Source organism: Callorhinus ursinus, unplaced genomic scaffold (assembly GCF_003265705.2).
Source record: "Callorhinus ursinus isolate GAN/ISIS: 27379988/994484 unplaced genomic scaffold, GSC_fseal_2.0 scaffold30, whole genome shotgun sequence".
Classification (NCBI taxonomy): Eukaryota; Metazoa; Chordata; class Mammalia; order Carnivora; family Otariidae; genus Callorhinus; species Callorhinus ursinus.
Genome location: NW_027397092.1, coordinates 2,381,832 through 2,395,150, shown reverse-complemented (window position 1 = coordinate 2,395,150; position 13,319 = coordinate 2,381,832). Strand labels below are relative to the sequence as shown.

At 49.2% G+C, this 13,319-nt stretch overlaps 1 long non-coding RNA gene across 1 annotated transcript in view; it reads right to left on the bottom strand.

The window, feature by feature from the left end:
• Positions 1-1,608: 1,608 nt before the first annotated feature.
• Positions 1,609-13,319, bottom strand: part of LOC112815113 (uncharacterized) — a 45,118-nt gene continuing 33,407 nt past the window's right edge. Inside the window, exon 4 of the long non-coding RNA XR_012374180.1 lies at positions 1,609-2,940. This is a non-coding gene — a long non-coding RNA (uncharacterized lncRNA). The remainder of the gene's footprint in view (positions 2,941-13,319) is intronic.

Genomic DNA, 13,319 nt, shown 5'->3' with positions numbered 1-13,319 from the left:
CCTGGCGGGAACCCGTCAAAACAGAAGACAACAACGTGGAGCAGGATGCCAGCCAAATATTACGTTTCCCACCGTACCTCTGCTCCCCCCACCATCTCTAAGCCCGTGAGGAGCTATCAGCAGGCCCAGGAAGTGAGGAAGAGGAGGAGGAAGAAGGACCAGGCAGGAGGAGATGGCGGAAGAAGCCAGCATCCTCCCTCCCCTGCCCGTCAGACCTGAGCTGGGACGAGGGCGGACATTTCACCTTTGAGGGAAGTTTGAGTTTCACGGTTATGGCAGACCGTGCATTTTAATTATGAAAATGAAAGCATTCCTAAAACTTCGAGTGACTGGAAGACTTTTCATCGTCTGTAAACGACAGGACAAGCCAAGGAGTGTGCCCAAGCGTTCACCCACAGGCAGGTAAAAGGGGTCCCCAAAAGATCCAGATTTGAGGGGTCAACAGCGAGAAAGAGTAAAACTGTTTTGTCCCTGGATCCCCACCAGCATTCAGCTCATTCAGCGTGCAGGGTACCCGCTCTTCGGGACTGCAGTGTGCCAGCAAGGATTACGTGAGCACCCTCCGGAGCAGGTCTTACCTGGTGAGAGCAGTCAGTCCACTCCTCAGTCCCACCGGACAACTGAGATGGCCCATGATGACAGCGAGGCCACCGCTCCCTGGATGCAGAGCTTGGAGAGATTTGAAGAGGCTCTGCCTCTTTTCGGTCCTTGAATATTTTGTGTGTGAGCCAGAATTCACTTCTAAAAGTGCTCCATTCCCTCTAAAACATATTTGAATCATAAATACTGTTGGATAAAAGGAATCTCATTTCATTTTGCTTCATCAACAAAGAACAGAGGCGACTGTTCTTTTGGTGCAAATGAGACAATCCAAGCCAGAAATGGAAGGAAGGAAGGAAGGAAGGAAGGAAGGAAGGAAGGAAGGAAGGAAGGAAGAAGGGGAGAGGGAGAGAGGGAGGAAGGAAGGAAGGGAGGGCAGGCAGAAAGGAAAGGAAGGAGGGAAAATAAAAAGACAAAGGGGGGAACATTTACTAGCTCAAAAAAAAAAATAATGCCTGAAAAGAGCAGGTATGGCTGTATCCAGGTGCTCAATTAATGTTTTCCCAAATGTATCTTTCTCCACTTCTTGGCAATGCATTCGCTTTCCTAGGAGTGTCAAACAACCACTAGAAGCTCTAGCCTTCTAGTCTATCAACTGAGGAACCCGAGCCAAAATGAAAAGAGGCTCTTTCAGTAGGTTTCAGTAAAAGTCGCTTGAATTTCATTGACCTGGCATGTCCAGTCTTGAGCTAATCATCATGACTCTGAATGTCCTGGCCTTGCCCACATGCTCCCTAGGGCAGGGCTGTGGGATCAGCCCCAGGGAAAGCATGGCGCATGAGCAGGAAAGACCTGCTCTTCCTTGGAGACAGGGACATGGGGTGGGGGGGGCATGCAGGCAAAAGCAACAGGTGTTCAGTCTGGACACAGAGCCTGTAAGTAAATAGCAAAGCCAGGATTCAAACGTACATCTTTTGATTCCTAAACCAAAGGTTTTCATTTATTACCGTGTCCCTCTTGTTATATTTTTCTCAGCCAGGATGAATAGGGGAAGTTTGCCGCCTAGAAGCTCAATTTATCCTGCACGCCAAGGTAAAGGACCTAAAAATAAACCTGTGTAAACAAAATCATTTCATATACAAGACAGCAAATGGAATCATTGGCCTCATTTTATTAGTATTGTTCAAGATAATAATTGGTGCTCTAATTTAGCCTGACACGAGAGAAAGCTCTAATTTGATAAGCTCCTGAGTCAGGATTATGGAGCGCTGTTGCTTTCTCAGGAGCAAGACGTAAGCACGAGCGGGCAATAGAGTCAAAATGTATTCTTGGATGTTCTCTGGAGTTCTGTCAACCTGTCCCAATTAATTCCAAAAGCAGAGAGCTGAATACGGGTCGTGGAAGTGACAAAGCTGTTCATTTGTCACACAAGAGAATAAGAGCATAAATAGAGTGACTAATGTGATGTTCAGGGTTTTTCTTTGGTCTGGTTTATTTACTTGCACATAAAAAAAGGGAAGCTTTCTTTTCCCCCCTCCAGAGGAATGTCAATTTGATTTTCAAAAACCTATATCCCTACTCCCCAAAACTTCAGAAGTTTCAGTGACAGGAGTGGCTTCGGCTCCTGGTTGTGGGCCGGCTGCTAACACTAAGGATATGCAGTACTTAACCTGAAACGCAGAAACAGTGGGGAGGTGGGCTCGGATGTGAGGCAGATCGGTATTTCCATCATCTCCTACTGACCCCCGGCTTCGTGGCTACCAAACTTCGGATTGGAAGGAGTGCAGACCCTGCCAGGACCCGGGATGGAGGGAGACGAAGTTGGGAGCTGGAGGGCCAGGTGCACAGAACATGCATTATGGTGTCTGATGTGGGCAAATTATCGATGGTCCATGCATTTTTATTGTATTGTATTGTATTGTATTGTATTGTATTGTATTGTATTACTTATTTATTTAATTATTTTTATTTATTTACTTTTTTAAAGCAAGCTCCATGCCCAGGCTGCAGCCCAATGCAAGCTTGAACTCATGACCCTGAGACCAAGACCCGAGCTGAGATCAAGAGTCGGATGCTGAACTGACTGAGCCACCCCAGCGCCCGGGTCGATGCATTTTTACATAAGTCATTGTGTGCCCATAAAATTCCTGAGAACGGTAAGCTTCCCCCAAGGGGAAGCTTACACCTCACACTGGTAAGTGACTTACGCTATCAATGGGTCTGTCAATGACCTGTCCGTACGGAAGTCTGACGTAGGGCCACGCACTCAATGACAACCTCTTTCAAGCTTGATAAACTTCCACCTGTCCATCCATCTGTCCGTCCACTCCATCCATCTGACAGCTATTCGCAAGTGCTGGCGCATGCTCGACTGGGCCAGCGGGACCCAGTTTTGGGCATCTGGAAACATAAAGCACCAGGGATGCACGCACTGAACAAAGGTATTACAGGAGCGCACAGCCCCAGTGGGCCAGACCACCCCTGGGGTCCTGCGCTCAGGAAACACTGCCGCCCCAGGTGTGGGTCTTTTAGAGCATCACAGCCCATGTGGGACCACAGCTGGAAGGATGAGGCTGCCCAGGGCGCCCTGCACAGAAGGAAGGCTTTGTGCTAGCTCAGTGGGGAGACTCTGACTCCGGGCAGTGTGGGCTTTCACATGGATTTCCTATCATTTATCTTCTTATCAAAAGGTTTAATCACTTCCCTCTCTCCTGACTGTACGGGAATAATGAGCTTATTCTTTCCCTACCAATACAATACACAATAGAAACAGTTCAGAGACACTGTGGCCTCCTAAAATGAATGTCTTATTGTATAAACATCATTAAAACCACAGGAAAAGGAATGTTTAAGGAAGAAAAAGAAATCTCAGGCATCCCATGCAAGGCGATTGCGTATTGCCCACTGGCCTTTGTGTGCATGCTCACCAAGATGAATTTTATGTGTGAAAATTCGTTGTCATGTCCTTTCCCCCAAGAAGCTGAATATATTCCGACATGTAATGGGCCTGTGGTTTCTGCAGAAGGAGAGCATGTCCCCCCTGGGATTTTTGGCTTCTCTATCCAAAATAAAAAAGTACTTTAGAAACCTGAAAATGAATCCCAGTTATGTCTTGTTCTGGAAACAGTTAAAAATTGCATCACGTTCCCAGGAGGGCAAGGTCTATATCATATACCTTGATGCCTCAATTAGCTCCGTCTGCCCCCCTAAACAAAGCTCCTTTCTATGAAGTCAGACATATTAAATAACAAAGGCTGCGGGGAACCTGAGCCGCGCCAGGAGGCAGAGGCTGATGCTCTAGGTCCTGCACAGAGTGGCGAGTCCTCCAAGAGATGCTGGCTTCCCCAGACCCCTTTCTCCATCCTGTCTCCCTGGTCCGAGTTGGGGCTCATCACGCTCCCCACCAGCAGGAGGGAGAGTTCTTGGCAACTCACTGGTCATTCCATCCCATGGGAGAATTCATCCGTGATACTATCACCCGGGCTGTGCTGAACCTTTCCTCTCGACATCTAGTAAGGGCGGATTTTAGGCACTTGTAAGTGGGAGAAGAGGTATGGAAGCAAATGGCCTGGAAAAGCATCCTGCATCCTTATGACTCAACATGTAGGTCCTTGGACCACTGGTGTCGGCATCCCGTGGGAGCTCATCATGGGATGCAGAAGCTCAGGCCATACCCAGTGGGACAGGGTCAGAAGCTACATGGCAACAAGACCTCCAGGTGCTGTGGGTGTTGTTGATCAGGGACCACGCTTGGACAACCACTGCTCTAGAACTAATCAGGGGACCCAGCGACCTGAGTATCCTCCCGGGGCATTTTCCTGTGGGGGTAGAGGACACTGCTAGGGACCCTCCACTTCCATGGTGGTGGAGAAGAGCCATAGGCAGGGCAGGAGAGTTGGGGTGGAAAACTCGCTGCCCACTCACTGCTACCAGCTGTCTCCTGGGTCCAGCCTACCCTGTAGCACCCCACCCTCCTCCCCTCCACTTCCCCTCACTCTGCTCAGGATTTTCTGCTTAGGTGGTCAGGCCCATGGGATCCCATTTAGTTATCATGACACACACACAGCCAGTCCGAACCAGGTGATAGAAAACAGCATTGACCGGACAGTCTCATGCAACGCACGAGATTAGAATTAATATGAATCCTCCAAGGATCCCTGGGTGGCTCAGTCGGCGAAGGATCTACCTTTGGCTCAGGTCATGATCCCAGGATCCTGGGATCGAGTCCTGCATCGGGCTCCCCGCTCAGCGGGGAGCCTGCTTCTCCCTCTGCTGCTCCCTCTCCTTGTGCTCTCTCTCTCCCTGACAAATAAACAAATAAAATCTTTAAAAAATATATGAATCCTCCAAAAATAAAAAAAAAATGCATCAAGAATTGCATAATTTCAAGACCAGGCGGAGGTCCTGGGAAACCATTTCTGTTTTTCCCGCATGCCAGACCACAGAAATGCCCGCCATCCTTTCTCAGGATCTGTAATCTATGAACCTTCTTATTATTTACATGAACAAAGAGTTGGGTTAGCATCTTGGTGACTATTTTGCTGGTATTAATCTTCACTTGTATAACTTGTTGTCATCTAAAGGATCCCTCAAAGGGGGTGCTCGTGCTGAGGCTGATAAAAAGTTCCCCCACATTGAAATCTGTGCAAGGGAAGTTAGATGTGGTAAAATGCCACAGCAAAACCCATGCATGCACTCTGACATGCTATTAATATGGGGAAAGGCTCTGCAAAATATTACAGATAATGCTGGGGGGTGGGGAAACGCAGCGGTAAAGCCACAAGACAACATAGTAATTTACAGATTTATGCTCTCCTGGAACACATCCCCTGACTTTACATTTATTGCTATGGGAAAGTTTGTCTTGAATTATACAAGATCTTCCAAAAAGCATCTGTGGCATAAAATGTGACCATGACATATATGAGAATATTTTATTCCTCAGGTCACTAAAGCCAAAAAGGCATCCTGATGGATCCAACATGATTTCTCTCCTTGGCTTTGGAACTCATCCCACGCCCCCACCCTGGGTGAGGCATCCCAGGCTCCCTTTGTCCCCTGGGACCCTGTACATCGCAATCCAGGCAGCAGACACCTGATAACATGATCATTAGGCCATGACCGGCAAGAGAGCTGGTTTTTGACTCATTTTCTGTTTTCATTTTTAAAAAAAACCCAGGCTGATAGTTTTTGAACTTCGGCTTTGAGCAAGGCTCTTGGCCGCTCTGCTGGATCGCTGTTTTACTTCTGTGTGCCTCAGTTTTCTGTCTTTGCAAAGAGATTTGCCCTCAGCCTGACAGTCATTGCTCTGAGGGAGTCGTACAAGGGGGAAGATGGCGCCCTTCAGGGCAAGTAGGGGCAGGCCTGCAGCCGTGTCACCAGAAGCAGGAGAGGGTGTACAAGTCCATCCACACTCCTGTGCCCATTCTTGCTGTGGGGTGAGGGGCCATTACCGGTGGGGCACAGCCCTCACACACCTTTCTCCTCTGCAAGTGAGCTATGTAGGGCTGTATCTCAGGACAGAGGGTGGGGTGTGCCCTGGGGTCTCTCTAGGAAGTAGCCAGTTGTAATCCTGAGTGAATGAGCTCTGAGTATTAGGAGGTAACCGTAGGTCGAGATCAGAGCTGTGGGAAACACTCCTCCTCAAGGACTGAGAGAGGTGCAGTAACAGGGCCCCAAATGGGACAGTCCTTTTGCTTCCTCCTATGCAAATTCCTCTTTGGCCCTTGCCCCAGAGGAAGGTCACAGAGGCCAAAGGAGAAAGAAGTGTTGAGTTGAAAATTGACATTTTTAGGCACCAAATGGTTGACAGTTGGCAATTTCATGGGATTCAACCTAAAATCACCTAGTGGAAAGGGTGGGGAGGGTGGGAAACCCTTTAAAGTTTGCTTGCGGCAGGAGGTGGGCATGGGGAAGGTGGTGGAGAGTGAAGTTGAGCTTCAGGGGAGACCTCTGTCTGTCCCCACCCTGGGGGAGGGGGCATGGAGTGGGGGAGTGGGCTTCGGAAGTGACCCTGCTCCCTCTGGGTGGCAGATGCCAATGATAGAGGGGATTATTTCTGTGAGCTGCCGCCATATTGCCACTGCCCTCATCACCCTGCCTTGTTATGATTTGTTTCCAAATAATGTCTTGAGGACAGGGTCAGGGATAGTCTCCTAGTCTCCTATGTACTCCCAGCACCTCACCTGGGTTCTGGATACCCACTGGAGGCTCCAAGAAATGGCTACTGAATTAAAGCAGGAGCCTACTGATAATACAGCATTCCTATGGAAAACTAGTAGCTGGGAATCTTCACGAGGAAGGGATAGGATACAACAGTTCCTATAATTATTAGACAACAAAATATATTGTTTTCATGGAGCATCTCCCAGGACGGGTGATTCTCCCAGAATGTAGTTTGGTCCTTCACGCAGGAATTGGGTTGAAATATATCTATGCACAAGTTACGAACAATAATTTAATAAACTAGATTTCAAGGTAGAAATAGTAAAACACAGAGGAGAAGAATCTCTTTCCAAAGACCCGAGAACTATTTCAGAAGCACCAAGTACATGTAAATAATTGATAGACTATTAATAATGATTTAATTATTCATTGAAATAGGTTCCCTAAAGATATGGATGAAGAAAGACTGGATTAGCCTAGCTGAAGATATATATTTGAAAATAATAGGACTATATTGCTCCAAATATATTCTAACATTTCAATAATTCAAGCTAGTTCCACCATCTTATTCCATACTTAAAGGTTTTAATCTGTCTATTTAATTCACTAACTCATTAGAAAATATGTGAAAGGTACCGTGTTTGGTATCATGGGGCGACAAGAATGAATCAAGGCAATTTGTCTTCAAGGATGTCTATGAGAAGAGGGGATAAGCCAGGTAGATTAGATTGAGTGAATATTCTTCAAAGTAGAAAAGGATGAGTGGTCTATTGGAGACATAGACAAGTGCCAGGGGGTTTCTGAAGGAGAGCGGTTCCTTCCAGCTGTGGGAGGAGAGATATCTTGGTGTTGGGAATTCTTTCCGGGAAGGTGGTCTGTTGGTGAGGAAGGCCGTGGATGGCAGGAGAAAAGAGCGTCCTCACTGGGCCCTGTGGATTCTGTCAGACACAAGCATGTTTGTACTGTCAAGAGGCCAAGATGTGCAGCTGGATTCAGTCAGTGCCAGTGGGTGTGTGAGAGAGAGAACTGACAGGTGGAAACCCACAGAGCAGGGTTGGAAAAGGCTGTCATGGAGAGTTCTGAGTTCAAAGAAATAATGTGCATTTTGGAAATGTGAAACCCTCTGCTCTGTCTGCCTTGGTATCAAAATGATCCACCAACCGATACCTGAGAGTTACCAAGGAGATTCTAGAAATATGCCCCAAGTGGTTTGCCCAAAGAATGAGAACGGAAGGCACCCTTTCAGTTCATACTATTTAAAATACTGGAGGAACAAAAGAAATGAGGGCAGGTCTTCTCAGTGTGAGGACACTGGGAAACGTCCTGGCAATAACCCATCAACCTCACTTTGGGTCACCGTTAATGGAATATGGCTATGAAGAGACGTGACTGCATGAGTGGTACATGAGCAAAGGAAAAACACAATATGGCGCACGGGCTTTCGAGATTATAGCCAGGATTTCCACTAGGATTCAACACCTCCCATGCATTCTCATTTAATTTTCCTATCAATCCCATACATTATATTATTCCTATTTTAGACACTTCATAAGGAAACTTAGGCTCAGAACGGCCTAAAAAACAAAAAGAGGCAAACTTGTAAGCCCGTGGCAGGGCTCTGATGTGAATCTGGGTCCTGTGGACCCCAAACCCAGGGCTCCCCAGAAGTCACACCTTTGCTTCTTAAACACCAGTTCCCCCACCTTCGCAGGATCTTGGGTCCCTGGTCTGTAAGTCAGGGAGTGTAACCCCAAAGGCCAGGGCTAGGCCTGCGGACCCCCCTTGTGCTGCCTGCCCGGTGTCAGCCCTGGCTGGGCCAGGCCCCACGCCTCTGGCCAGGTGCTTGTGCTGATAGCTCGGAACCAAGGTCACCACCTGTAACACTGCTGAGGGATTTGGTCTGGGTCCACGAACGTGTCCTGCCACAGGGAAAGCCATGTATCCAACCTGATGCCAGGAAGTCTTCTGTTCCCTGCTAGCAGAGGGGGGCCAGTGACTCCCCACAGTCTGCATGATAAATCAACTCAAAGACACCCACTTCGAGGGCATAAGGGGCCCCTGTTATCACAGGCCAAACTCAGAGTCAGTGCTGCCAGATTTACTTTCTAATTCATAAATCCCGGTGGATTGGAGCCTGTCCTCCCAGCCTTGCTGGACCCTCCCTGGCAGGAGCTGTGCACAAAATCACAGCCCTGGGGCTCAGACCTTGCCTCCTGTCTACAGGACAAGGGTCTAGGGCCAGCAGAGAAGGTGCCACATGCCTGGCAAACGGCAAACTTTTGCTTTGCATTTCCAGTATTCGAATACTGATATTCCAGAATATTGCATATTGCTGGGAGGAAGGGAGGGGTTCTCTCCTCCTTACCCCCCAAATGGCCCCTGCGTGCCGCTTGGCTGGTGGGTGGACAGTTGCTCGTCAGGGCTTTGGGCTGTCTTCCAATGAAAGTTCCAATCAGGAATTTTTCTTGGGCTCCAGACTCCCAGCAGACCTTTGGCTGCATGTCAGTGAGTCTGTGAACTTCTCGAACATGTCTGTGTCCCATCTACACAGCACATGGCAGTAAGAATCCCTGTTGGTTCCCTCCCTATCTGTCTCTGTTGGGATTCTATGGGGACTGGAGCTTTCTTATTTCTGGAGAGATCCATGATCCAAAACCAGTTTAGAACTGTTGCTCCAGGAAGAGAAATCTCCTGTGTTCTGCCTCTCTGAAAATGGGGGGGGGGCCTGTGCTCCCCAGACCTCCACGAGCTGTGTCCCCTGCCTGGAGGATCAGCTGCAGACAGGGTCCAAGGGTGTGGCTCTCGAATTGGTACTTAGATGTTCAGAAGCTGGAAGCACTTTCTCCCTGACTGTTCTATTGCCCACCTCAGCCTCATCCTTCCCGGCCCTTCTCCCTCATCAAGCAGGTCTCTCAAAGGGTGGAAACAGAGACTCCATTACCTCCAGGAGTAGATAACCAACTGGATGCCGACAGGGGCTTTCTTGGGGCAGACACAGGTGCAAGAGAGACATGAGACCCTCTCTGCGATTTGCAGCTGACCAGCCCCAGGAAAAGAAGGGCAGAGTTTGCAGGAGCTGAGTGTGCTACATAATCTGGTCTTGAAAGAAAGAATACCCCCTAGAGGTAAACAAGATCTATCAGAAGGGGCTGCAGGAACCACCCAAGCAGGAAGAAAGGAGGCAACAGCAGAATCCAGAAGGCTTCAAGGGCTGGCTGAAAACAGCATCAGGATGAGTCTAGATGCTAAATATTTCCAGCGCAAAACCCAAACCCAAACCAGACAACAGACAGACAAGAGTCTCAGAATCTCAGAAGCCCAGGGGGAGGGGGAGGAGGGGGGCGGGATGCAGGCTGCAGAAGCACAAAGGTGCCCGGGATTGCCTCTCCTCCGGTCTCTGCAGAAGGAGTACTGAGGTTCTGGAAAACCAGTGGGGCTCCCCCGAGAGGCAGGGAGCGCTGGATGCTGGGCCCCAGTGAAAGCCCAGGGACCCCCCCACACACCCCCCAGCATCCTGGCTGTTCTGCTCCTCCCCTTGGGAAGAGCTCTGCTGGGAAGAAAAGCCTCGGGTCCACGCCACTCCCGAAGCCCTCACTCGAAACAGAGAAAATCCCGAGTCCCCTCCATCCTCTCTTCTTGGCAATTCAGAGCACCCTCACTGCAGCCGGGCCTCGGTCCTCGGCTTCTCTGGAGGAAGGGGGAAGTGCAGGAAACGACTTTTCCCACCAGTCCCCCTTCTCTTCTACACAGTGCACTGTGCTCCCAGCTCTGTCTCAAGAGGAGCATGGGGGCTGGGGCAGCATTGGCCCTCCCAACCCTGGGGACCCACTTGTATCGGGCCTGGAATCTGCCAGGTCTGGCAGGTGCTGGAGAGGCTAAGTGGGGACAGAGGCAAAAAGGAGAGCAATCTCTGCCCACTAGCTTGTTGCCCTGAGACGCCGTGAGTCCAGTGCTGCCGCCGTCGGATAGGTGATCTTTCCAGAGAAGCAGGAAATCTGCATTTGTATATGAAATGCTCCATTTACAATCGTGGGGTCAAATTTTAGACGGTAGTGTTTAGTGGGGCAAACGTAGCCAGGGGCCTATCCTGTTCTGTCTCCCCTGTAGGGAAGCGCTCCCGCAGGGCACCCACACTGTCAACCCCCCAGGGCAGCCCCCGGGCTCCAAGGCCAAGCCCATGGAGCAAGGCCCCCCGTGCTTCACAGGGCCTGGGCTGCCACTCAGAGCAACAGGCTCTAGGAAGAAGAAGGGATTTCCTCCTTCTGGAATGTGGAATCCACCCATCTGAACAATAATTCTGGCCCCTCCACGAGCACCGGTTCTAGTCCAGAACAAGGGACCCATCCTTGTCTGCTGTGGGGTCTGAAACGAGAGCTAGTGGAATGACATCCACCTTTGCCTCATGTGGCCATAGTGGGAAGAACCACAGCCTTCAGGCATTTGGAGTGCCTCTGAAAGCAAATAATCCTAATAGTTTCAGCACAGATTTACTGTACTAGAATAAGAAGTTACTGACACCGTTATGAAGCCTCATTACTCTTACGACAGGTTACCTCTTGCCATGGCTCTGGGAATACCGGAGACATCGACTCTTTTCCCCACTGTATGGACTCAAGCTGACGAATGAGAGAGTTAAGATTGCTTGGAGCCCCCCCAGGTGCAGAATCAGGCTTCGGATCTGGCTTTCAGGGGGGTCTCCTCCTAAAGTAAGTCCTCTTAGATCCCGTGGTAGGATGGGATCTTCCTCTCCTCACCGCTTCCCAGGAAGTGAGAGCCAAGATTCAAAGGTGTCATTATCATAATAAGCTGCTACAGTTTTACAGTCTAGAGGGAGTCAATAGCAGCAAGGGAAAGGGTCAGTTTTTGCTAGTGGATTATTTAATCCCCTTTAAGCCCCACGAGTACTCTTAAACTGGTGAAGCGGCAAGCTTTCTGGCAATGGGCTGTACCTACAGCTACTCCCAAGTATTACAGACAAATGCTTCTCCCTCTCGCACTCCCCCTGCTTGTGTTCCCTCTCTCGATGTGTCTCTCTCTGTCAAATAAATAAAAATAAAATCTTAAGAAAAAAAAAGACAAATACAAAGAGTTACCCGGGTTCATGTGATTCCCTGTGAAACATACACAGCATGGAGCTCAACCAGATAGCAATTAGGGGAGCTTATTGAACCTCCTCTTTGAGTATTTGCTCTGAGGTTTACTAGGATACCATATATGGTTCACAAGAAAACACAGGGGGAAAAAAATCCATCACTGATGGTGACCTTCAATATTCTTATGTATTCCAGCGTTGCTTTCGAGCCCAGGAATATTGCTCAGGGTCTCTCTTTCTTAATCAGTGAATTAGCCAATCAGTAACAACTGACTGTCTCTGCCCCAGTCTGTAAAGAACACTTAGAAGGACTATTAGAAATACTGGGTCCTTCATCGGTCACCGGGATATATATATGTATACATGTAGACATGCACATATATACACATATATATACTAACGATATAAAAGAATATCTAGTTACACTGCTAAATGTGTGACAGAGATATTAAGTTCTCCAAGAGTTTAAAGAAAGGGTAAAAGGGGTGCAATGAAAGATGGAGAAATCAGGGAAACTTCCTGGAGGAGGTGATGTCTGAGCTAGAACTTGAGAAATGAGAACAACCTCCCTGGAGCCTTACAGGCAGGAATGCCCTTGCTTTAGTTGGCTGGGAGAAATGACATTTCTGCTTGAGTGGTGGTAGAGAAGCAGAACCCCATAAACAACATGGATAACACTTTGGATAACACAGTGGGGAAATAACTGGCTTTTTAGTTCAGCATTTTTTTGAATGGAGTTGAGTAAAATCAGTTCATTAGTGGTACTTAGACTATGCAGAACACAGATGTCAGCATGGGTAGCCAATGCTAAGTACCAGGTTGGGCAAGTAACATCTGTTAAGAACAAAGGGATCTGGATAGGAGCAAGATGGCGGAAGAGTAGGAGACCTGGGTTTCCTCTGGCCTCAGGAATTCAGCTGAATAGGGACCATACCATTCTGAACACCTACGAACTCAACAGGAGATCGAAGAGAAGAATTGCAGCAACTGTCTGAACAGAGAAGCGACCACTTACTGGAAGGTAGGACGTGCGGAGAAGTGAATCCGAGGCGATATTCGGGAGGATAGACAGTGGGGAGGGGGCCTCCGTCGGCCGCTTCTGGCAAGTGCTAGAGCCGCGGAGCACAAAATCAGAACTTTTAGAAGTCGGCTCTGCTGAGGGACGTCGCTGCAGTGGCTAAGCGGGCGGTGGAACCCTCGTGGGACAGTGTGGTCTCAGGACCCTTGGGGTCACAGAAAGACCGGGGGTGCCTGAGTGCGCCAGAGCTCCCAGGTATCGGAGTGGGGAAGCCGGCTGCAGAGACAGAGCCGAGGTGCGGGCTCTCAGCTCGGGGTTGCCATAAACTGTGATCCGCGGCCCAGTCAGGCCACTGCTCCTCCAGCAGGGACCCAACAAGCAGCAGAGCTGGGGAGACTCCCCTCCCTCCCCCAGGAGGAGCGGCGCGGGAGCGCACCGCAGGGATCTGCTGGGTTTGGAGACTCCACACGGGGTCGGGTGCCAGAGAGAGAAACGCTCGGTCAC